Source organism: Monodelphis domestica, chromosome 8 (assembly GCF_027887165.1).
Source record: "Monodelphis domestica isolate mMonDom1 chromosome 8, mMonDom1.pri, whole genome shotgun sequence".
NCBI lineage: Eukaryota > Metazoa > Chordata > Mammalia > Didelphimorphia > Didelphidae > Monodelphis > Monodelphis domestica.
In genome coordinates this window covers 66818502-66842157 of record NC_077234.1, presented here as the reverse complement: position 1 = coordinate 66842157, position 23656 = coordinate 66818502, and the positions used below count along the sequence as shown (strand labels likewise).

At 39.2% G+C, this 23656-nt stretch overlaps 1 protein-coding gene across 2 annotated transcripts in view; it reads right to left on the bottom strand.

Moving 5' to 3' along the window:
* The window catches only part of PAX3 (paired box 3), a 115047-nt gene that overhangs the window by 46084 nt on the left and 45307 nt on the right, over positions 1–23656 (bottom strand). The window lies entirely within an intron of this gene.

The following is a 23656-nucleotide window of genomic DNA, read 5'->3' as shown; positions in this document are numbered from 1 at the left end:
ATTACTTCCCTTTCTCTAGCTTTTTACTAGAACCTCTTCAAAGATAGTTTAACCCAAGGTTTGGAGGGCTGAAAACCATTTCAAGTTGTTTTAAATAAGACTACCCATATAACCTTGAACAGGAGTTATTCTCAAGTTACTCAGCAAGAAATAGTAGGCATGAACCTAGCCCCCAAAGCATCACAAATGATCATCTTAGGAGCCATTACCACTTCACCTGGGTTCCTCACACAGCAATTCTTCGGACCATCTAATCTACCTCTTCATGTCAAAACCACCTATGGTTTTTCCAGTGCCTAACTTTTTACTTGCCCCAATGTCTTCCCATCATTCTTCTACTTCCATAATTAAGCTTGGGGAAAGGAGAGTCATCAGTAACAAAAGGGATCAAAGATTGGACAACAATCATACTCCATAGGATTACAAATTCCTCCCTTCAGGAGCAAATCGAAATGGGAGGAGAAACTATAAGTACCACCAGTGGACTAACCATGAAGTTTAATTAAAGAAGGAATTACAGAATTAGAGAGAAAATCTTTGTCCCTTAACCCCTTGTGACCTGTTCTGTGGCCTTAGGAAATATTTCATCCTAGTTAATACTATTAAACATAAAATCTTTCCTGACTTTCATAGGGATTTATTTAGTCACATGGAATTCTATAATGATCAGTTTCCAGACAAGCACAATACTAACATGGGTGAAGGCAAAATTGAACAACAAAATCATAGTTCCCATGAATGTATCGGCTGCATTGTTTTTCCTCCCAGCAAGCCCTTTCATTTGAATAATTAAAGAACCAAAACATGACAACCAGCTCAAGTCTATGTTCACTTCAGATATCACACAATATGCTTCACAAACACAGGAGGCTAGTCAGAGGTGGGAGAAGGTAGATGAAAGGGAGAGCTCCCTCAATAGCACTCTCAAGGCAAAGATTTCTTGGCAATCACCCATTAGCTATAAAATCGTCTCTTTCCAGATGAGACTGGTACCTCTCCCTTCTTCAAGGCTGATGTCCCTAGGCTGAACGATAAAAATAATTTTTGATCCCTTGATGGTGGGTTTCTCTAACTTAGGACAAGATGGATGTTAAGTCATTCCAGAGAACTATATAGGACACTCTTTTCCCCAATATGCCCCCCAAATTAAATACTATGTGTCCGAGAGGCTTTTCAAGGGACAACTCAAAGTTTGATGCACCTCTGGGGCTAATTGTAGACTCTGCTACACTTGTGAGCGTTATCATTCACCAGGGGAGGGGGGGACACAATGGGGCATCTAACTGTTTACTGATCTGCAGTAGCCTTTTTACACTGAGAAAGATGTGAATGACCTCTATCGTGTTTACTCGGGTGCAAGCCAGGAGGAGTGAAGCAAGACTGAGACTCCCTCACAGACCCAGAGTAAATGACAAATGACACTTTCCTTTTGTGATCTTTGGGATTTTTGTTGACTTATTTGGAGGCTTTTGTTGGGTCTCAAGAAATGGCCTGTGGCTGAGGCCTATTCTACCAATTTCCACGCTCCATCTGTGGAATCCATCAACGGGGCATTTACGCGCATTCAGGGCTCTGACACCTGCCTGGCAGGACGCAGGAGAGACAAAGAAAGCTGCTGCGGATGAGAAAGGGGAGGTTGGGTTTTGGGGGGGAAGGGGGGAGGTTGAAATGGATGCACAGTAGGGGTTAATCCAAGCCTCTCCAGTCCAGAGGCTTCAGCACCTGGAACCTTCTCTTTCACATTAATTCACAAGCTCAAAAGTACTTGAGGTATTTCTGTTGTAATTTCAAAAACACATTTGTAAATATATATATATATATATATGTATATATACATATGTATGTATGTATGTATGTATGTATAGGTAGATGTGGATAGATCTAGTAAAAATAGATGAATTACTGCGAGATAAAAGCCCACTGATTTTTTTTTCCTGTAGGAACTTTGGGATAAATCTTTAGAGCTCATTTGCTCTGCTGAAAAAGACTCAGAACCTGTATTCGCATGGATCTAAGCTTTGAGCAATTGCTACGTCATTAGTTGATAAATGAGCAGAAGATGCCGGTACTGGGTTTTTTTTTTCCTTTTTCTCTTCATCAGTAACTTCATCTCCAATCCCCCCCCCCCCCCGCCCCCTAAAAAATAAAGACCTTTAGTCAAAGGGAAAAAGGATGAGCCACTTTCTCACAAGGTGTTTCTGGGTTGGGGTTTCCTTTCCACCTTTAAGATAAAAGCTCACGCAAGAGCACTAAAGTCTACTGAAGAGTCTCCAATCATTTACCTACTAAGGTTCCAGCCCGGCAATCCACCGCTTCTTAGCTGGAGAAATGTAATGCTATTCCCCTCCTCTCTACCCGGCCCTCCTCCTGAAACCTCCGCCTCGCAGCAAGGGGTCATTAAAAACAAAGTAAGCTCCTGCCAGGTTTGTGCTAATCAAAATAGCACAAATAAAGTCTGACAGTCAACAACTCCCCAAGTGCCCACTACCCTGGGTGGAGAGTACAGATTAGTTATGAATATGGCAGGCAGCAGGGGACAAGTTCAGAAGGTCTAAAGTCAGCTCAGTCAGTCACCTGTGAGTTATTTTAAATCCACAACATTGAGTATTGTATGTTTACTTAAGATAAGGGCTGTTGTAGTTCTCTAAAATGATCCCCAGAGCTGCGTAGCCCAGGATGGCCAACAGAAGATTCTAGTGGCAGGGACCTTTTGGGTCTCATTGAACCTGCCATTTTGGTTTCCAGTCCCCCCACTTCCCATTTCTTCCATATCCACCACTTTCACGATATTGTTTGGTCACCCAAGGAACCCCAAATCTATACAAGGATGGGAAGAATCCACGCCCTTTCGGAGATAGCCCCTAAGCAAAATATCAACAATTGGTAGGTTTCATGGTTGGGAGTCGGTAGTTCTCCAATAAATGAATCCTTGATTCTGACTCTTTAAATGATGACTTCTTTTTTTAATGGAGGGGTTTACATGTAGATACTTTATGATATTGACATTTTTGTCCTCATGTCCTTCCTGATCCCACCGGTGTTTAAAAGAACCAAATCATTTCCTTAAAAGGAAATCAGGGAGCAATAAAAAACACATTAGTGGGAGCGCCTCTGTGAACTTGTCCCAATAACAGAGGTGAAAAAAGAAATCCATGATTGACTTAGGCAGGCAGAAAAAGGCCTGAAATTAACACGGATGCTCTTAGCCCTTTTCCCCTAAAGCTTAGTCTCCCTGATGAAAAATAATAACAAAAATAATTACATTCCTGACATGAGTCTCTTTGATTAAGCCTGTAAAAATTATTACTTTTTCTTATTTATTATAATTATTATAATTTTTACAAGCCACACCTCCTTGAAAGCTACTACTACTTGCAAACAGCATACTAGCAAATAAATAAATAAAGGCTATTTTTTTAACTCCCAAGGAACCAAGGAATTTAAAATCTCAGATGAGAAAAAGAAAATGGAGGAACTCCAAGAAAATGTGCTACTATCCAATGAGGTAAACTGATTAGTTAACTAATTAATTAGCTAAGAACAGCCTCTGATATTCAGAACGATCCCTTTTCCAGTCATATTTTAAAACAAAACAGAAAACAACAGCTGCCATGGAGAGCTGGATATCCTCCGTCTTCACCCCAACCCTCTCTCTTCCCTTTTCAATTTTAAAACCAGTGAACTATATTTTATTTGTTCGGGCTTCAGTCGCACTGAAAGAAAAGGTAATTCGCACTCTGAAGAGGAACAAGAAAACAGTAGTCCCAGTAAAAGGAGCCAGGCCAAGTGATTTTTATTTACAATTGCCTAGAGACAGGCTATTATTGCCCATATGTGCCACAATCGCCCTCCTTATCATGGGTTGGCCATCATGTCCACTGGGAGCTGTTAATGAACTGGGTAATTGAGCTGCTGACATGTGTTACCAAAACAAAACAATAGGAAGAAGAGACAAATGAACATTTTATTTGCCAATCAGAGTACGTCCAGCTTTTCAGGGAGCTACAGCTAAGTAACTGTCTGAATACATAAAACAGTGCATTGAAAGCAAGCAGATGTATGCACAATAATGGTTAACTGACAGCTTATGGCCCATCTGTGCTTAACATTTTGTTAAAGAAATTACTTGACTTGCTAAAGAGACAAATCATACAGCTGCCCCAAGTGCTGCATTATACGAGATAAATCATTAGCTAAACTGTTTCATGCTTAAAATGACAATGCATATTAACAGTGATGCTGGGACATTTTGTCAGCACAGCTTGACACAGTTATTACTTACCCAAAATGTGACAGCTCATAGATATTCAAGGGTATTAACTTCGGAAAAGAATGAAAACTTAGAAAACAAGCCCAAGGAGCAAACAATAGGCTGCTTGGAATCTCTTCCCCTGCAACATTCATTTTTGAACGGTTATGAGAGGGAAAGAAGCAATCTCGTGAGCCAGCATGTAAAGCCATGTTCTCTGCATTATGCACCTCTCCTTGTCCAGAAACATAGAAGATTGGGAATGTGCTCGCTTTAGAATTATCATTCATTTTATCTGGGATAGCATCGTCTGCCCAAAGAAGAAGTGGTTTAGGGAACAATTTCTTTTATTAGCTTCCTTCTGTGCCTGCTCAGAGATAAGGTCCAACTTTCAGAAAAGAAAACAGAAAAGGACTCTGTAAAAAGTGAGCTGTTGTTTAGAAGATTTCTCGATTCTGTTTATGCTACTGCAGCTGAATGGAAACCACATTTTTTGGTCCAAGTCTGATTCTTCCACTGTCATATAGACCAGCCTTACTCTGAAGCCAGGTCTGGATAAAGTGGAAAAATTCAATGCAGGATATACAATTTAGTTGGCCCATTTTCCAGGGGCCTCATACCAGGAGAGGCAGCATGATGTAGTGGAAAGAAAACTATATTCCAAGCCATAAGACCTCAGTTCCAGTCCTGGCTCTGACTTTTAACTCCCTTATGACTTTAAACCAGGTCTTTGTGACTCAATCTCTTCATCTATAAGATGGGGCTGCTAACAACTACTCTACCAACCTCATGGAGTTGTAGATCAGACAAGATGGTGGGAGTGAAAGCTCTTTTGAAAACTAAGGTGCTCTAGAAATTGAAGGGAGTTCCATTACCGACATGCAAGAGGCAGGATTGATGCTGCTGGGTCCCAAGCACGAAACCAAGGTAAATAAAGAACTGTGGAAAATCAATCTGATCACATTTTTCTGTCTAGGCAACATTTCCTGGACTCATAACAACCCAGCCTAAAGTTTGCATAATTTATGAAAGCATAATCATGAAAGGTGAGTAACCATTAGGGTAGGTCCCAGTGTTTGCTGGTATATGAAATATCACTCATGACCCTTTTCTAAGAAAGGCTCCCATTATTATGTAACGTGAACTTCAGTCAAAGCCACCATGCAATCAGGTATACTTTATGCAACACAATGTGTTCTATAAAGACATACTACCCAATTGTTAAAAACAAAGAACCATTTTATTGACATTTTAGTTTGTTTTAAGTCAACAAATTCATCAACTGGTTGCTGGAGCTTTAAGAGAGGTAACAGGTTACCAAAGTCAAGAGATAGACAATAAAAAAGTCCTTTTGCCATTCTTTTTCAGGGAAGACAACTCTATTACAAACGTGACTAAACAACAACCAGTGTCTAAAGAGATTAGCTTGGCCAGTGCTATTTCGCAAGTCAAGGAGAGGTAAGATGAGAAGAACTAAAATGTTCTTTATGCTAGAAACCAATATAATTTATCCTGGCAGGATATATTGACAAAGAAGAGTAAAAATGAGGTAAAAAAATGAATGAATTGAAGACTTGAAGTGCTCCAAGAAGTCATGATTCTACTGGATTTGCTGCTATCTTCACCAAGATCAATCTCCCTCTGGGACTTGGTTGCATTAAAAAATATAATTTTCAAGTGCATCATTCTATATAGTCAACCAGTTGAATAGTCTCTCCCATTGGCTGGTCCCAAGCTTGAAGCCATTCTAGGGAGTGGAAATCTAGGATCATCTCTTAGATACAATGAGGCATCAGGGAGGCTGTTGTTCATCCTCGATTTTCAGAAGAGGACCAAGGCTATCAGGGTAGCACTCCACTGGAGGTTAATGCCAGAGTAAGGCACTAGAGGAATCATGAAATCGCAGAGGTGGGAACGACCCTAAGAATCATTTTATTCTAGTACTTTTATTTTACCAATGAGGAATCAGAGGTCCATAGCATGAATTAGTCATACAGCCCCTTAGCCATAGAAGCCCCTTCCCTGACCACCCTCCAGTCGACTGTATTATATATGACCTTTTATAGATATGACTAGATGATGACCTTTTCACCATGAAGAAAATAAGATATGTGAGAAATTATGATCATGCCTGTGAGTGTGGAGATGCGTATGATGACCCTTCAAGATCCATCTCAATACTATAATTCTATGAATTTCTGATCCTAAATTTAATCGATCAAAATTGCCCGTCCATTTTAAGCTGAAAGATATAGCATAGGAAGTCTGCACTTCACATGGTTGGGGGAAGGGGTTAGAAAAGGAAAGAAAAGTAGAGACAGAGAAGTTAAAGTTACAGTTAAAGTGGAAGTCCCATTCCCCCAGAGAGACCATTTGGAATCCAGGAGAGAAAGGATGGGGATAACAGCCCAAGGGAGGGAGGTATAATGGGGACAGCACCATGGGCTACCATCAGGAAAGGTAGCTAGAGCAAATGTAATATTATACACCAAAAGAGGATTGTGGAGTGGTACAGATGTGGATTTCATGTGCCAGGGAAATAAAGGTCTCTAATTCAGCATATAGTACACTGGTTATATGTTGGTGCCTTTACTACCATCTCTGATGCAGCAGTTCAAAATTGTGTGTGTGTGTGTATGTGTGTGTGTGTGTGTACAAGGTTCAAAAATGAAGAAAAGGTAGGTATGGAAAATTTTATTTGAAAGTCTGAGTCCAAAATCTGCTTGTTATTACTTGAAGTCAATAAGCTATAGAAGAATTAAACAAAAATTACAAAATAAAAGTAGATAAAGATGTCACAGAAAATAGCTTCATAAAAGAAAAAAATATGTTGATCATACCATGATGCCAAGAGACAACCAGTTGAAAGCCTGGATACTCCACTGATACCTATACAACAATCAAGAAAACTAAAGGAAGCCACCAGCATGTTGCATAATGGAAAATGCGCATGGCTAAGTTATTATTTTCATCTTAGATGGAGTACCCACATTAAAGAAATCATAAAGGAGAAGGCTGAACTTTGTCTTTCAGCAAATGACTGGACAACATCGTTATCCTCTTCAAAAAGTATTGACTGTAGGGGCAGTTGGGTGGGTCAATGGATTGAGAGTCAGACCTAGAGGTCCTGGGTTCAAATTTGGCCTCAGACCCTTCAAGTCACTTAACCCCCGTTGCCTAGCCCTTACCACTCTTCTGCCTTGGAACCAATACATGGGATTTATTCTAAAATAGGTAAGGGTTTAAAAAAAAAAAAGATTGACTGTAATGAGGGTGCTCTGCTGGTGCTAAGACAAGGGGAAAAAAAGAAAACATCCTTCCCTCCTCTAGTTGCAAGGGTTGAAAGCTTACCAAGGTTGAGTTTTGATGGATTATCAGTGTGCCATCATCAAAGGGTTTTGCAGTTTAAAAAAAAAACAATTGAGATGAAGGAGGAGGAGCTCATTTGAACAGAACTATAATCCATCCCTGAAGGTGAATAGGTACTTACCAAAAAAAAAAAAAAGTTGTTTTCTTTCTTTAAGAGGTGATGGATGGGCAGCTAGGTGGCTCCTTGGATAGAGTGCCAAGATGGAGATGGGGGGAGGGGGGAAGTTCTAGATTCAAATCTGACCTTAGACATTTCCTAGATGTGTGACTACTTAACTCCAATAGTCTAACTCTTAGGGCTCTTCTCTATTCTAAGACAGAAGGTAAGGGGTTAAGAAAAAAGAGACAATATAATAAAAATGGGGAGGGGGGACAGAATTTTGAAAGTGAGAACCTCTAGTTGAATCCTGGCTCTGTTCCTTATCATCTTTATGACTTTGGACAAGTCTCAACCTTTCTGAGCCTCAGTTTTCATATTTGTAAAATGAGGAATGTGGACTAAATGGTCTCTATAGTCCCTTCCATCTCTCTGATAATTGGTATAAAACTGATTAAGTTCACATGATTGGAATACCAGAAGGAAGGACTCTTCCTAATTCCAACCCTACAATGTCTATCAGTGGAGCATTAATTACAAGAAACAACCATCATCCTGTCTCCCCCCCCCCCCCCCTTATTCTAAGCACCTTTCCTAAGCTGGATCAAAGCGGATCTTCATTTTTAAAAATGGATATTCAGTTAATTCTCCAAGTCTAGTGACCTTAAAATGTAAACCAAGATGAGGATTTCTCAACCCTAACTAAACAAGCATAAGTACATATTTTAAGAGCAGTGCCTAGAGCACTTATGAAAGGAAATAAATACTATGCTATCCTAAGTGCCTAAAGGGATAAAAGAAAACAGTCTGGGTCTGAAGAAAATCAGGCAACCAGCCTAAAAGAAATTAAATATACTTGGCCTCTCCTTTCTGTTGCCATTTGTCTTGGTGTTCAATATAATCTATGGTTGTTGGAGTAGGGGGAGAGACACACAGAGACAGAAAGAGAGAGACAGAAACACAGAGAGAGAGAGAGAGACAGACAGACAGAGAGAGAGAGAGAGACAGAGAGACACAGAGACACAGAGAATGAGAGAGACAGAAAGGCAAAGAGACAGAGAGACAGACAGAGACAGAGACAGAGACAGAGACAGAGACAGAGAATGAGAGACAGAGACAGAGAGAGGAGAGAGGGAGAGGTAGAATAGGAGAGGGAGAGACAGACAGAGACAGAGAAGGATGGAGGGATAGAAGGGAAGAGGGAGAGAGAGGAGGCAGATAGAGATAGACAGATCATCAATAGATAGATGGATAGACAGACAGATAGATGGATAGATAGATAGATAGATAGATAGATAGATAGATAGATAGATAGATAGATAGATAGATAGATAAGAAGGTAGGTAAACAGACAGACATATATATACATATATAGTACCTACTATCACATACATACAGATTTAAAAATATTTTAAGTACAGTAGATTAAATGTATATTCACTGTGGGCAAATTCTCTTAAGTATTCTCTCTAGGGTTTAATATGTACCCACATCTGGTCACCTCGATTAGTTCTGACAATTTAGTCTCCCCGACCCTCCCCCCTTCCTTTCCATCCACCCCGCCCAATCTTTCTTTCATCAGTAGCAGATTTCTCCTTTGTGTAATTACATAATCGTCTCATCCTTCCACATTGCCTTTGTAGTGTGGAGTAGATCCAGCCATGCAAAAGTTAGAGAAAATGAAGGAAAGGAGGGTCGAGGAAGGAGAGAAAAAGGAGGGTAAGACCTAACAATAAAAGGAAGACTAGAGAAGACTGATGGGAATATAGAAGATAGAAGAAGGGGGAGGGGGGGGGAATAAGATTTGGGGGAGGGGGGGAGGAGAGAATCACGGTCCCGACCGGCAGAGAAAAGCAAAGAGGCAGTCAGCAACTTCAGAGTGTAAGGATTTGTCCCCAGGCTCTGTGAAATCTTTTTTTTTTTTCTGGAGACCCTGGGGGGCAGCTTTAGTTGAAGTGGGAAAAGCTGTCCGGAGGGAATGGGTGTGAAGGGAGTGTCAGAAAACAGTTATTCATGTGCCCTGGGGGAAATTGCAGTGATCCTAGAGATCCTTGAAGTCAATTAGGGACTCCCCTGAGTTGACCCCAAGTGTCCCCAGGGTCAGCAGCGCATCCCCAGGATGCTTACATCACTATTGTGCAATCTCTCTCCGTCTCTAATTATCCCTCGAGGCTGAGGGGAGGTGGTCACATCACACCCTGACCTAACCATTTGACTCGGGAATCCACCCCCCCCCCAAAATGGCCAAAGAGATGCCGAACTGTAAAGCAGAAGTTTTCATGAGACGTTTCCACCACCCGATCCTGTCCTTCCATTAAGCTCCCCACAACTGCACCCACCGGCTGGGAGATCATTCCTCCCTCTCCCGCCAATTTTTTCCCCCCTCTTTGAAAACTTCTCCTGCAAGTGCCTGGAGCTTCTTCGAGGAAAGGTGTTCCATAAATCCGAGTTACTAATTACACTAAGTAGATGCGTCTTTGAAGTCCCCGAAGTTTTACTTTCTGCCCCTCCAGAAGGTCTTCAAATGAGTCCTTTATGGTTTATGGGCCAATAAAGAAATCATTTAGGACTGTGGAATTTACATACCGGCATCGTAAACAGGTTTGCCGGCATTCTCCAGATGGACGCGGACTAGGAAGAAAGGTGCGCAAATGAAGTTTTCTAAACACGTGTGTTGCTCAGTCCTTTCAGACTCTACGTGAGCCCATTTGGGGTTTTCTTGGCAAAGATACTGGAGTGGTTTACCATTCCCTTCTCCAACTCATTTTACAGATGAGGAAACTGAGGCAAATAAGGGCAAGCGGCTTGCCCCAGGGTCACCCAACTCCTCAGTGTCTGAGGCCAGATTTGAACTTAGGAAAATGAGTCTTCCTGACTCCAGGCATAGTGCTATATACACTGTACCACCCAGCTGCCTATCTTTCTAATGAATACAGGTACATAAATGAGTGCCATGCATATGCTATGCACCTGCATGTTCTTATATGTACATCATGGACATCAATATAATTTTGAATGTTTATAAAGAAGATGAGTTCAAATCCTACTCTACTACCTGGATGACTTTCAAGACTGCAGTTTCTTTAGTAATAATAAAAATTAACTAATTAATATTTAATTAACATAAATAACACATTATTATATTATTTATAAAGGGCTGCAAGGTTTACAAAGCACCTTACAAATATCCCATCTGATGCTCGTACAATCCTTCATGGCAGAGTTATAATCCCATCTCGCAAATATGAAGACTGAGGCTGAGAGAAGTTAAATAACTTCCCCAGAATAATGCTGCTAGCGTAAGAGCAGATTTGAACCCAAATCTCTTCTGACTTCCGGTCCAGAGATCTAACCATTACACCACATAGCTATAAAATAAAGAGGTTGTACTAGACAGATTGTGCAATTATGAAAGCCTTACCATATATCTCACACTGTGATCAGTGGACAGGAAGAGGAGAGGGGGAACAAATACAAGTAAATATGGTGATTCCTACCTTCAAGGAGCTTACATTGGAGAGAAGGCTACATACACAGAGGAGGGTACTGGATGTACTGGGAAGTTCTCAAGCAATGGCATGGAGGACTAATTCCCTGATATGGTGAGGCAAATGGTTAGAAGAAGGAAGAAGAAAAGATAGGGATGATGGAAGAGTGGGGCCAGGAAGTAGACATCACATGAATAAGCCCAGTATAGTCCTTCCAAATGCCAACTCTATGATCCCATGATATCCACACCGAAAGTAACCCTGGGACACTTGGGGAGCTAGGCGTAGGGAATATGGCACTTTCCAAACCTAATTCTCATTTCATAAGCACTATAAAAGAGTCTCCCTAGAAGAGACTGTGTGTTTTAGGACAGTTTATTAGAGACAAAATGAAGCTCAGAAAGGTTATTTTGACCTTCCTGTGGTCACATGGCTAGAAAAAGGAAGAACTATTCTTCCAAGGGTTCTCCCTACCACATTTCACAGACTTAAAGAGCTCAGCAAGGATCTAAACTCCTTTAATTATTGTACTTTCTGAAGCTTCCCACAATTCCCCCTCAACCCTCAGGGCTATTCCTCTGCTCTCCTCTTCCTGAAGTTAGTAGGATTAGAGCTTTTTCCAAAAAGGAAGAACACATCCCTGGGACTGAACACTTGACTGAACCTCTTGATTGGGTGTGTGTAGCTGTCTCAATGTGTCTTTGTATTTGAATTATTTTTTATTAACAAGTATTTGATTTCTCTCCCTTCCAGTCACTCTCTAGCCTCCCTCTTAATGTTTCTATATATTTTGTTGTGCCTGTTTTGTGTGAATAACAAAGAAAAACTGCCTGGGAGAGTAAGACAAGAAGGAAACATTAGAAACACCATAAATTCAAGCTGCAATCCTGCCTCTGCTAATGATGACTCGGGTAACCCAGGTGAGATTCCTTCATCTCTATGGGACTCTGTTCCTCATTTATAAAATGAGAGGCTTGGACTAACCCTCTAAGATTCCTACAAACCTGTGATTTTCAGATAATTTATAATGTAATTAGATAGCACACAATATTAAGATTGCACAGTTTTGATCAAATTTAGCAAGTATTTGTTTTGGATGTTTTAAACTTTTTATTAATTGTGTTTACAAAATATAATTAATTTTCATGATTGATTCAGTTAATCCTTCATTACAATATAATGTAATTTTTAGTAATGAGGGACTAGAAATGTGATTTTTTAAACCATTTAGGCAAATTCCAGGACAGGAAACTCCCTCTATCAATTTAGATTGGCCCCTTCTCCATCTTAGTTGCCTAGAGCACCAAAAGGCTAAGTGACTTACCCAGGGTCACATTGTCAGTAAATGTCAGAGACAGCACTTGAATCTAGGTCTTCTTGGCTTAGAGACCAGCTCTCTAGCCACTGTCAAGCTATCTCTCAATGTATGTTCTTTGTAAGAAAATTTTAAATGTACATCATTTATAAAAAGGATATGTAGAGATACAGATACAGAGATGTAGATGTGAATAGAGACGTAAATATAGAAACAGATACAAATAGGGTAGCTAGGTGGTATAGATAATAAAGTGCTGGACTAGAGTCAGGAAGACTTGCATTCAAAACCAGTCTCAGGCATTTACTAGCTAAGTGATCCTGAGCAAGTCACTTAACACTGTTTCCCTATCTGCAAAGTGAGCTACAGAAGGAAATGACAAACCACTTGGTATCTTTGCCAACAAAACCCCAAATAGAGTCACAAAAAATTGGGCATAACTGAAACAACTAAACAAAAGAAGATATAAATATAGCTGAGATAGTTATAGATATAGAGATATAAATGCAGTTGTAGATACAAATGTAGATCTAGATATAGAGATAAAGATATAGCTACAGAGAGATAGATGTGGATATGGAGAGGTAGATGTAAATATAGAGATAGACCTAGAGACTTAGACATAAATATAGATGTAGGCATAGAAACACAGACATAGATATAAACATGGATAAAGAGATAGACATAGATGTAGTTATAGACATGGACATGGACATGGATAGAGATATAGAAACAGATGTGGATATAAGCATGGATAAAGAAAGACAAAGACAGGGAAATAAAAAATATAGACAATAAAAATAGAGATATAGACATAGAGACAGACATAGGCATAGATACAAAGACATAGAGATACAGACATAGATATAGACACAGACATTGAGATAGACATAGAGAAATAGATACAGATAGAATAGATATAGACATAAAAGCAGACAGAGACAGATATAAATATATAGACAGACATAGAGACACAGACACAGATATAATAAAGTTATAGAAATAGACATAGACATAAGCATGGATAAAGAGATAGAGACATAGACATAGAGACAGAAACAAAGATAAAGAGAGACATAGACATAGAGATAAACATAGAAATATAGATATAGGCATAGATATAGAGAAAGACATAGAAGCATAGATATTGACATAGAGATAGAGACATAGACATAGATATAGACATCAACATAAACATAGATATATACATCAACATATACATCAATTTAGATCTAGACATAGATAAAGACATGGGCAGAGAAATAGGCACAGATACAGACATAGGCAGAGAAATAGAAATAAACATAGGTACAGACATAGGCAGAGAAACTGACATGTACACATAGGCAGAGAAATTGACATATAGATATAGGCAGAGAAATAGACATAGATACAGACATAGGCAGAGAAATAGACATAGATACAGACATAGGCAGAGAAATAGACATAGATATAAACATAGGCAGAGAAATAGACATAGATATAGACATAGGCAGAGAAATAGACATAGATACAGACAGAGAAAAAGACAGATATAGACATAGACATCAATACATATAAACATAGAGATATCTAGACATTGATATAGACATGGATACAGACAGAAGCATAGAATATATAGACATAGACATATAGATAAAGATATAGACATCAATATAGACATAGAGAGACATAAAGACATAGATATAGATATAGACATAGACATAGGCATAGGCATAGATATAGATCTATCAGATGAGGGAAGTGCAGCATTAAAAATATATTAGTTTGTCAGCACTTATGAGTTCCTTGGGGATAGGATATTTTTCTCTTAAATGTACTCCCTTCTCACATCCCCCTTTCATAAAATGGCTCACTTGTATCTTCTACATGAGGTCTTTGCTGATGTCCCCTCCCTCTGGTAGTGCTTCCTCAACTATATTGCTTATTTTTTCATTTATTCTGAGTTTTTTTCCAATTTCAATAAATGTATGTGTGTATACCCAGATATAATGATCTGCAGAATGTCAGCTCCTTGAGAACAGGGATTGTTTCTTTTTTTTTTTATCCCCAGTGCCTAGAATGTAGTAATTAATGAAAGCTTGGTGATTGATTGATTGAATGCTTGGATATCTGTGAGTAGAACATCTATTTCATGATTATCTAGGACAGAAAAGATCTACTTCCCATCCATAGCCCACTAGATTCCAAAACACTAATATGGGATTAAGCACAAAAAGCATCAGGAGAAACCATAGAAGAAACATATCCCTGAATGTGTGGATATCTCATTTCAACCGTAATTGTTCCTCTGAAGAAATGTTAAAACAAACATTATTGTACACCCCACTGTTTCTAAGTTGTTCACTGAATCTGTTCAGGGCTCTTCAAAGTTACTGCTTAGCTCATAGAGGCAAATTTGGAGACCACAAACCTTGATATTATGCTCACAGTAAGTCTGGAGGTAACTTTGGTCTCCCCCTGGTAATTATATCATCATCCACTTGGATGGTTCAGAGTCAGTCTAAAAGAAATGGCCTGGGATATCAAAGTTCAAAAAATATTCTGATGGCCAAAATGCTTCAGAATTCACAAATGACAAAATCAGACTTAGTCATAAAGATCACAAAATAAGAAAAGAGAAAGAGAACTCTGGATTTGGATAAAGCACTGAACTTGGAATCAGGAAGATGGGTTCAAATCATGCCTCTACTACTTCTCTCTCTGATGCTCAACCTCTGAATATTCTTCTGCAAAAATGAAAATAATAAAGCCATCTTAGCTACCTTTCACAGGGTTATTAGGAGGATCAAATAAGATAATGTATATAAAATACCATGGAAACTTTAAATTATCACATAAATTATGTGTATTATTGTTTTTATCATTTTTATTCAGCAAGCATGATTTCTTAATATAATTATTCAGTATTATAGGACTAAATCTTCCCTTAGTTTTCCATATATTTACATTTAATGTTAAAGAACATTCCAAAGTCCATGTATGAAAATCTCTTAATTAGTCATTGGTGGATAATGGAGCTCTAAGAAATAAGAACAAGTAGCATATTTAAAGTTTGCAAAGTCTTAAAAAATTTTTTTATCTCATTTTATCCTCACAACAACACTAGAAAGAAGATAGCATTATTATCCCCAATTTATTAACACATAATTACTAATATACTTATTGTTCCAAGTGAGAAAAGTAAGGCTGATAGAGATTAAATGATTTCTTTATCATCACTAGAAAGTGTTTTGAGTCTAGATTTGAACTCAATTCTTCCTAACTCCAAGTCCAGCACTCTATCCACAATGACACCTTGCTGAAACCAACTATATACTCTAATAAATGAGAAAATGAAGAGTTAAGTGAAATCCAGGCTATGTATTTAAAACTATCTCATTAAAAATGTCCTTAACAAAATAACATATTCATGTTGAACTACTCTTCTCTAAGAAACTAAATTCATTTTGCCATTTTTCTCAAGCTTTTTTGAATCCAAGAAGACATTAGCCCTATTCATAGTTTCTTAACTGAGGTCTGTGAACTTATTAATTTTTTAAAATTCTGACAATTTCATTTTGATAAAATTGGTTTCCCTTGAAATTCTATGGTGATCCTAAAACAGCCTAGATATCCCATAACGTAGAGAGGAACCAAGGGGCAAGCAATTCTCAGGATGTCTCCAGATCCCATTAATATATCTTCAAAGATTCTTTGATAACTGAATAGTCTGAAGAAAAAGAAAATAGAAAAAAAAAGAGGAATTTTTCTATAGTGGGAACAAGTACTGGATTTGGAGCCAGAGGACCTAGTTCAAATCTAAGCTCTTGTTACTTATGTATCCTTCCTCGGGTTACTTAATCCTGGCCTCAGAGTCCTCATTTAAAAAAATAGGAGTGAGACTAGATGACTTCTGGGGTTCTTTCTAACTTTAAATCTAGGGAAATATGAGAACTCCATCAATATAATCATCAAATAAGCCTGCAGTGGCCCTGGGCAAAATTGTTAAAAAGGTAAAAATGTATCTGATATTCAACTTTTCCCTTTCTGTCTTTTTTTTTTCTCTATCTAATACATATCCTCAAAACTCTCCCTCCTAATTTCTCCTAATGAAAACTTATTCTCAGGAAAGAATCATGTAATGATCATTTACACTTTCCTTTAAAGGAGTTTAATGAAAACCTATTCTCAGGAAAGACTCTTGTCATGGTAATTTACACTTCAGGTTAATAATCATTTGTACTGCTCTCCCCAGGGTATGTGCTTTTAAGTCTTATCTTTAATTGTAGCATGATGGGCTCCCCCCACCCCCCATTCAAATTATTTCAGGTATTAATCCGCAGAGTGGGAAGCTTTCTTAGTATCTCTAAAATCATGCTATCTATATGTTTCTCAAAGGAGACCCAACATTTCCTGACTCCTGGCATTTTCACTAGTTGTCATTCTTGCCTGGAATTCTCTTCCTCCCAATCACCACCTCCTGGATTCCCTGGCTTACTTCAAGTCCCAGCTAAAAGTCCACCTTCTAGGAGAAGCCTTCCCCCAGTTTCCTTAAAACAGGGGCTGTTGATTATTTCCAATTTATCCAATAATAATAATAGTTTTTTGCATGTAATTATTTGCATTTTGTTACTCCCATTAAACTATGAGTTCATTAAGCACAGAGACTTTTACATCACTTGGTATCTCCAAAGCTTACATGTGTAATAAGTGTTTACTGACTGATTGGTCACCTACATCAGTTCTTCTGGATCCCTCTAGTGACACCCCTCCCAAAATGTCCTCGTGTTTATTTTATGTTTAATCTCCACATGCTTGCACAATGGGTCTAATTAGGGGAATATGCCACCCCCAACAGGTTTAGCTAGAGTATGCTCCACAGAGCATGCCTGCAGCTGGGTCCCTTCCAGCATCCCATGTGCAGTCTTTGAAGCTGAACCCCTTCCAGTGACACAATTACTTTCATCTTTCCTTTTGTGCATTGGCACAGTACTAAAGCACTCAGTACCTTGGAAGGATGCAAGCAACTCCTTGGCCCCCATATTTGTCATCTCTGGAGGTGCTGAATCAAAGGAAGTGGCCACTCCAGCAAGAAAAGCTACTTTCTCTGGGGTGTCTCTCTTTTCCTCCCTCCTGAATATGTGGTATGTTTCTCTCTCCAGGGCTTCCAAAGAGTTTGGATTTCCCCAGCAGTTATGTCAACCTCAAACATATATATTGCATGGTCTAGCTTAACCCTGAACCTCAGTATCCCTGAGAGATGGGTTCTTCAGGAGTGATACCCCCAGGAGTTCCTGGGTCCTTTGGTCAGTGAACCAGAAGAAGGAGCTGTTATAAGCTGCTAGAAGGAGCCTACAACTACTCCAGAGCTTCCTGGAGAAGACGGCCACCAGTAAAAGGAAGACTCCAGGTCCTGGACTAGATGGCCAGAAAACAATTACCCCTAAGGAAAAGAGCTGCATTGAAGAAACAATGAAATACCAATTCAGAATGTATCTTGTGTTTTGATGTCTTAAATATCAACTTTTTGGGAGAGCTTATCAGCAATTATATGGTCAATCACTACCTCATGTTTAAGTCAATGAAACTTATGACTCTTGTGTTTTAAGCATTTTTTTTATGGAGGAAATAAATAGCTGTCCTATACCTGCTCTACATTGCACATCAAGTACCTTCATACTTTCTTTTGGTTAGACCCAGCTCTATTAGGTATTAAAAACTGAGAAAGGGATCAAGTACCAGGGTGTTGCCCAAGAATTAAGTTCATTTAAGAGGAGCTCCTTACCAGGGTAAGGGAAGGGTGATATAGTTCTCAGTCACAGCAAATCATTTTAGGAGAACTGTAATCTCATTAATAAAAGAAAATTACTAACATTAGAAATTTTCAAGTTTAGCAGTTCCATACATGAGGATATAATGAGATGATATCTTTAAAGCATTTTGCAATCCTTAATGTGCTACATAAGTCTTAGCTGTTATATAAACATTGAAAATTACTATTATGTTTGCACAGGGGAAATTTAACATTTTTTTCAGAATAGAAGCATCTGCTAAGAGTAGGTCAGACAGATACTAGCAAAGTGAAATGGAGAAATGAAGAAATTATCCAAATAGCTTTCACTTCTCTTCTCCCAAGGGAAAAAAATAAAGAAAGAATCAATTTTGTGTCCATTAGCTAAATATTAGAGGTAAAAGAATTTGAAGGATCTGCTGATATCCAAGTAATTACCTTTAATTCTCACCTGAAAGGTGGACATAATTTTTACCTCACGTCACGCTTCTTGAGCTCCTGAATATTGTACAGTACCATATAAACAAAAATTTAGCCCAAGCAACTCATTTCTAAGATGTTAAGTATAGCGAAGTCTTCAAGAGATTTTACATTAGAATCACGAACCAGCCACTAATCTTTGTTTTCCTCAATGTTCTGCAAACTTTATCATTTGAGGGAAATGTAATACTAATGAAAATGTGGAGCTTAAGGTTTTGACCACATGTTGCTAAGTCTTCTGTTTGAAAATTTTAAAAATTAGTGTTTGGCGTTGGTAGACCAAACCACCACCGGACTTGCTGGGCTTCTCGTGTTCTTTCTGGGTGCTCTGACATCATAAATATTCTTTAGTATTCATTTCAAAGATCCATGATTTCAGCCCTCTGAGATCTGCCTTTATCTACCTACATCACGATACCTTTCTAGAAGCCCCAAAGTTCATTCCCTATTGACCAGACTTGAGGTGATGAGCTTCTCAGAACTGTCAATCCACACATTTTTATTAAGTGATATATTATTAGGCACTGTGCCAAGTGGTAGGGAGGGAAAGAAAAGCAAAAAAAAAAAACACTGTCCCTTCTCTTAAAGTTCTCTCTGCTTAATGGGAGAGAAACATGCAAAGAACCACAAACATATTCAATTTACACAGTGTAAATGAGAGGTAATCTAGAGGGTAAAAGCTCTGGCAGGGAGGAGAATTGGAAAAGGTCTCTTGCAAAAGATAGGAACTGAGCTGAGTCTTAAAGAAAGCCAAAGAGTACTAAATAATAAAAAGGAACTTAGGAAGTGGTCAAGAGGGAGAACATGAGGTACAGCCAGCGGAAATACATGGAGTCAAGGAGATGGACTGTCCAGGGCTAGGAACAGCAAGGAGACCCGTATTGCTAGATGACAGAAGTCAAGAAGGGTTGTAAAATATAAGGCAACTGGAAAGGCTAGCCCTTGAAAAACAGACACAGATTTTGTCATCAGGCCCATATTCAAACTTCCCAGCTTTGGAAGAATGCCTGACCTCATGCCCTGCTGAAATAGCCTCTGGGAAACCCAGGGTCAGCCTCATACCACAGTGAAGCATCATCAGAGTAGGATTTCAGTGGAAACATGCATGCAGACAAGGCATCTCTCAAATAAATAGGTGACTTTGGGGAAGCCACTATCACAGATTCTTAGCTAAATTAACTATAAGACTTAGGGACCAACATTTTATTTCTCCCATTTGCAAACTAGAGTTGGCTAAGAAGTCTATCGGGATAGGAATGCCCTCTACCAACAAAGATCAAAACTTGACTAGAGCTAAGTAAGCTACCTGAGGAACTACCTAAACCACACAGAGGTTAAATAACTTACCCAGAGTCCCACAGTGACTAAGTGTCATTGTAGAGTATAAGTTCAGGTTTTCTTCTTTCCACTTCCAGAACTACATGGATAAAACTCACTCACTCCTCAAAAGCACAAAAGTGGGGGGGGGGGAAGAGAAAGAGACAGAGAAAAAGAGAGAGACAGACAGACAGAGAAAGAGATAGAGACAGAGAGAGAGGAAAGGAGAGTGAGACAGACAGAGATGAGGGGGGAAAGAGACAGAGAGAGATAGAAAAACAGAGAGAGAGAGAGAGAAACAGAGAGAGAGAGAGAGAGAGTGAAAAGGAGAGAGACAGAGAATGGGAGATCCAAAATTATAAAGAAGTTACCCCAAAAAAGTTCTGACAAGATCCGAGCAAAGGATAATGGCCTCAGTCCTATCTTTCTCTTTCCCCACATTCCCTCTCTGATGGAAGAATTGGGGCCTTACCTAAGAACTGGATATCTGGTTCAGCCAAGCATATGTTATTCTCAAGAGAGGTTCACCCTGTCAACACTCTTCTGACAGGATTCCTCCTGTCAGCACTTTTCCCTCCCCATCTCCTGGCTTCATGGAGCAGTTGCAAAGCCCAAATCAGCTCACACCTGCCTCCTGCATTGTTCATGCCCAAGGTTCCCAGGCACTGGCTGGTGCCATCCTCAGGAGGAAGTAGGAAACAATGGTTCCACAGAAATCTTCTGGGTTGTTATGGCTTGGCCAATTCTGCAATTACTTCTGCTAGATTTTGACCCCTGTTTTGGCTTCTAATTCTTGGCTTGGCTTGGCCCTTGGCTCTGTTAACTCTGGAACTTCTGGCTTGGACTGCTGGCTATGGTCTAAGATTGATTACTTCCTGAAATCTCATCTCCTCGTCCCTATTGAATGGATCTCAGTTTCCTAATCTGTAAAATGACTGGATTAGACTTGATCTCTGGATTCTCTTCTAGATCTTCACTTATCTATCATCCTGCTTTTCCTATTTTCTCTGTCATTCAATTCAATTCAACAATTTTTTTCTTTTTCTTTAAGTTGATTTATTTAATTAATGTAGATATTTTTCCATAGCTATATGATTCATGTTCTTTCCCTCCCCTCCCATAGCCAATGAGCAATTCCACTGAGTTTTACATGTATCATTGTTCAAAACCCATTTCCATATTATTACTATTTGCAATAGAGTGATCCTTTGGAGTCTACATCCCCAGTCATGTCCCCACTGAACAAATGTGTTTCTTCTGCGTTTCTGCTCCCATCAACAAATACTGACTAAGGATTTATTAGATATTAGATGGTAGGTACCTAAAGACAAAAATGGAACAGTTTGGCCCCAAGAAGCTCGAGTTCTCTGAAGGGAGAATTCCAACTCAAGGTCCATGATGCTGAAATGGCCACCATCAGAAAAATGGAAGAATAGTCCTTCCTATGGTTCTACTGAACCTCTTTTCAGCTATGCTCACTGTTGGGGACTTTTAGTGACTTACCAACCATGCATAAATACAGTATCATCATAGGGCCAAATAGCACCTTTTTTAAGGGAAGAAGATTCCTCCACCTTCCCCCTCTCTCTATATTGCCATCCGATCCACCAGGGGTAACTTTCCATGAATATCCCTGATCACTCCCATTTTTAGCAGGACTTCTTTGGCCCTGCCTGAGATAGTAAGGGATTCCTCCCTTAGAGGAGTAAGGGGGTCGCAATAACCAGGCTAAAGTCCATTAGGAGATGCTGGGCTTTATCCTAGGAACTCGGGGCACTCTCCAGAGCAAATCCCAAGATCCCCAGTGCAATCATACTTAGGCTGCCCATGCCCCTTATCTAGAATGCTCCCTCCGCCTCCCCCATCCTCCAGAGATTTGTGCCATCCTAGCAGAAGCTTCTCTTAGAGGGTTTCAGATAAGAAATTCAGGGATCAAATAACTCTCTTTAGTCAATCCCAAAGATACTTAGGAGCTGAGAATGTGTCTCCAGGCTGTCCCTTGCTGTGTGCATCCTATATTCTTCTATCACCCACCCGCTACCCCCAAAGGAATCCTGCTCCATTGGCTTACTTTGCTCATAAATAAGCATTATGCAAGATAGGTTGGTTTAGGAGGAGAATATTTGCAACGGAAAAGAATTTAATAAAGATTTGATTATTGGCTGGTTGATATGAAAGTGACGACTTTCTCTTATTAGAGCCATATTTCTTATAATTGAATTGTATGGGATGCCTATCGTGGGAGTACAAAGTAATAAAATATAAATCAACCACTTGCTAACACGCTACCTTTTTGATGAAAAGCAAGCAAGCCTAAAGGCCTTTCAAGACAAGATTCTTTGCAGATTGTTGCATGCTAACCAAGACTTTGTCTCCATTTATAATACCTAGAAGGTCATAATTGGGAATGGCAGCGAGACAAGATGTCAAAAACATGATAACAGGTTTTGTGTCTTTGTTGTCAGGAAACTGGAGGAAAAGCAGCAGGAATAAAGACTTGCTGTACATTTGTTATGGAAAATATATTTATGTTGCTCTCTTTTGCACTCACTTAAACCCACTCAAGTATTAAGCAAGTAACTCATTTTGGAAAATTAAAAAAATGTTCATTTGAATATTCCAGTGACAATAAAGTTAGGGTGTTTAGAGCTGTAAGAGACTTAGAAAATGATCTTAACCTACCCTTGCAATTTGCAGAGGAAGGAACTAAAGCCCAGAGACTAGATGGTGACATGTTCAAAGTCCATGTGGGTAGTAAATTGAAGATTCTGAATTTGAATCCAGATCTTCAGATTCCAAAGTCAATGCTTATTGCACTCCACTTTGCTACTCTGTTTTCTTTGCCTAGGCTTCTCTCTAGCTAAGTATGAGAAGTTAAAATATGCAAAATAAAGCTATTCCTGGAAAGTTTCTGAACCCCACTTTCCAGAAAATTTCAGTCAAAGAAGTATTTTTTTTCAATGATAGTTCTACTGTAAGCCTTAAACCTGGAGTGTTTGATGATTAACAAAGTAGTGTTTAGACTTCTAATCCCCCATTTTGTGTTCAGAGGATATGCTATTTGCCTCCAGGGACTGATGTTACAGCATTTCCTCACCTCATATTTACTTTGGTTTTCTTACAGTGAGACGTGTTCATCAATTCTGACATGCTTCCTCTTGCAATAGGCATTATCTGTTGCCTCAGACGTATAAGGTTACCCCTTGAGAGCCTGGAATTCAAGGTCCTTTCTCTATGTCCAGAGGGAGACCTTTGCAAGGCATAGTTTGCTAAACTGGCTGGCTAAATGTTAAAATCGAGGGGTCTCTGGGCCTCTCTCTGGATCTGTTTCTAGAGAGCTGAAATGGATGTTTCTATCAATTCCAGAATGACACAAAGATGGAGACGTCATTTTTGTTGGCTGAAAGCTGACATCTGTAAAAAAGCTGCAAACCAGGTTTCTTTTTCAGTGATGTCAGCTCTTCTGATGAGAAAACCCAACACACAAGATCATACTTCTCAAACAATCCCAAAGTGAGACAGATTGGGCTATTTCCTACATATTGAAGACATTTCACGTAGTGGAGGA